This window comes from Balaenoptera physalus (assembly GCF_965194825.1).
Source record: "Balaenoptera physalus genome assembly, chromosome: X".
Taxonomy (NCBI): Eukaryota; Metazoa; Chordata; class Mammalia; order Artiodactyla; family Balaenopteridae; genus Balaenoptera; species Balaenoptera physalus.
Window position 1 is genome coordinate 43,353,288 of NC_138903.1, and position 3,242 is coordinate 43,356,529.

Below are 3,242 nucleotides of genomic sequence, written 5' to 3' on the forward strand. Positions count from 1 at the left end.
TGGGACAAATGCCTACAAACAGCTGGGGTTCTTACATCCTGGGACATAAATGCACAATCAGATCAGGCCTTACACCCTTGACAAACACACACAAACAGATCAGAGACCCCCATTCTATGATGTACACCCACAAAGAGATTAGGAACCTCACAACCTGAGACATACATACATAATATACCAGAGAACTCAAATCCTGCAGTATCCACCAAAAACAGATTAGAGACCCCACATACTGGGAAAAACATTCAGAAACGAAGCAGAGTCCTCTCAAATTGGAATATATCACTCAAAAGAGAGGAGAGAGCTCATATCCTGGGAATACACCTACAAATAAATTAGGGGCCTCACATCACAGGACATACACCCTTACACAGGTGAGAGACCTTACCTCTCTCATTGGGGAAATACATTGAGGAATAGATGAGAACCTCACACCAAGGGATATACACCCCCAAAAAGATAAGAGACATCACATCATGGGACATATACTTGCGAACAAGTTGGCAATGTCAACTCTAGGAATTAAATCCATAAATCAGAAACCTTACACCCAAGGACTCACAACCACAAATAGGTCAAAGACGACATTTTTTTACACACACCCATGTAAGAGACCTCACATATAGGAACATACAGTGACAAACAGTCACAGACCTCACATCCTGGAACATACAATGACAAAAAAGGTCATAACCCTCAAAAGGTCATAAACCAGTAAATAATCCCCCAAACCGATCAGAGACCTCACACCATGGGACCTATACCCAAAAAGACCTCATAAGCCTCACACACTGAGACATAACCCACAAACAGAAAGAAACCTTACAACCAGGTTCATTCAACCCACAGACATATCAGAGGACTTACATTTTTGACATACACCCATGAACGATACCTCACATACTGGTAATTACAGTGACAAGCAGATCACAGATCTCAGATCCTGGGACCAATATGCACAAACAAATCAGTGACCTCTCACTCTGGGACAGACACCCCCAAATATATCAGAGCTCTCCCATTCTGGTGAATATACCCACAAATAGATCAGGACCTCACAACTGAGACCTATACACACAAAGAGATTGGAGACCTCACATCCTGGGATATTGCAGAAACAATCCAGATACCTAAAATTCCAAGACATAAAGCCACAAACACAACACAGACATCACACCTGGGAATTATAACCATAAGAGATGAAAGACTTCAAACTCTTGATACGGCTATGAAAAGATCAGAGACCTTACATACAGAGACTTATATGGACAAACAGATCAGGGACTTCTTACTGTGGGACACACACCCAGAAACAGATCAGAGTCCTCATGCTCTGGGAAATACACCCACCAACAGACCTTGACATACACAAAGGAAGACAGACCTACATACTAGTGTACAGCAACAAAACAGATCAGAGACCTTACATTCTAGGAAATATACCACCCAACAGACCAGAGACCTCACACCTTGGGATATATACCAACAAAGAGCTCAGAGACTTTTCACCATGGGATACACATGCCCAAAGAGGTCAGACACCTACATCATAGGTCATACAGCCACAAACATACTTGAGAACTCACATTATGCAACCCCCCCAAAAAAAACACAGGTCAGAGACCTCATTCCCTGGGACATATGAACACAAAAGTATCAGAGAGCTCATATCCTTGACATATACCCATGAAGAGAGACGTCACATACTGAGACATATACAGGGACAGAGAGATCTGAGACCTCATTCTGGGACACATACCCAGAAATAGATGACAGATTTCACATTGTGGGACATACACCCACAAAGAGTTCAAGGAACTTACATATGGGGAACTATACCCACAAACATTTTAGAGACCTCACACCCACACCCACAAACACAGCAGAGACCTCACACTCTGGGACATACACCCTCAGATAGAATAGTCCTCACATCCTGCAACACACACTTAACAAACAGACCAGAGTACTTATACCCCCAGAAAACCACAACCAAAAAAGCTCAGAAATATAACAACCAGGGAAATATATCCACAAAGAGCTCAGAGACCTCATATCTTGGGACATATACCACAAAGAGATCAGAGAGCTCACACACAGGCACATACACCCACAAAGAGATCAGAGCTCTAACATCCAAGGGCATAAACCCCAAAAACAGATCAGAGACTTTATACATTTGACATACACCCAAGAAGAGAGATCTCACATCCTGTGACATACAATGACAAACAGATCAGAGACCTCATACCCTGAGATATATACCCACAAGCAGATCAGAAACCTTATACCATTGGACATATACCCACAACAGAGCAAAAACCTCACGCCCTGGACATATACACCCAAATAGATCAGAGAACTCACACCCTGGAATATACACCCACAACTAAATCAGAAATCTCTCATCCTGGGAAACAAACACCCAAACAGATCAGAGAGACATCATAACCTGAGACACACACTCAAAGAGCTCAGATACCTCACACCCTGGTATATATACCCATGAACAGAGACGTCATATACTGCAACATTCAGTCACAGTCATGTCCGGGATCCCACACATTTGGGACATACATCCACAAACAGCACAGGAACCTTACAACACAGATAAATCGTTTAGAGAGCTGAAGCCCTAGGACACAGATTCCCCCTGCCCTCAAAATCAGTAATATCAATATCTGGACACAGACCCTCAAACACCACAGAAACTTCATATCCAGGAACTCAGTGGCCCAAACAGCTCTGACACCCAGTGCCCTGGAAGCAGACTCTAGTCACCTTGGTGATATCTCTTTCTAGGACATAAAAATACATATACCTCAAAGAAGAAACAAAACCTGTACACAGTCCTTCAAAGAGTTCAAGGCTGTGAAACCTGAGACACAGACTCCCAAACACCTCAATGCCCTCATATCCAGAACAGACTGCTAGAGGGCTCAGAGACTTCAAATCCTGGACCCAAGTACAAAGTATTTTAGAGACATCATACCCCGGGATTAAGGATACCAAATAGTTATGATCACATTCTAGACATGAACAGAAAAACAGCCCAGAACTCCCTTAATTTTGGACCTAGATCCTCAAATAGTTCAGAGATCTAAAACACAGAGAAAGAACCCAAAGAGATCAGAGACCTAAAAATGTGAAACACTGAATGCTTAAAACATGCAGATATGGATACAGGTTACAAAAAACTCAGGAAACTGGAACCCTGAACAGAGACTCTCAAAGAGCTCAGA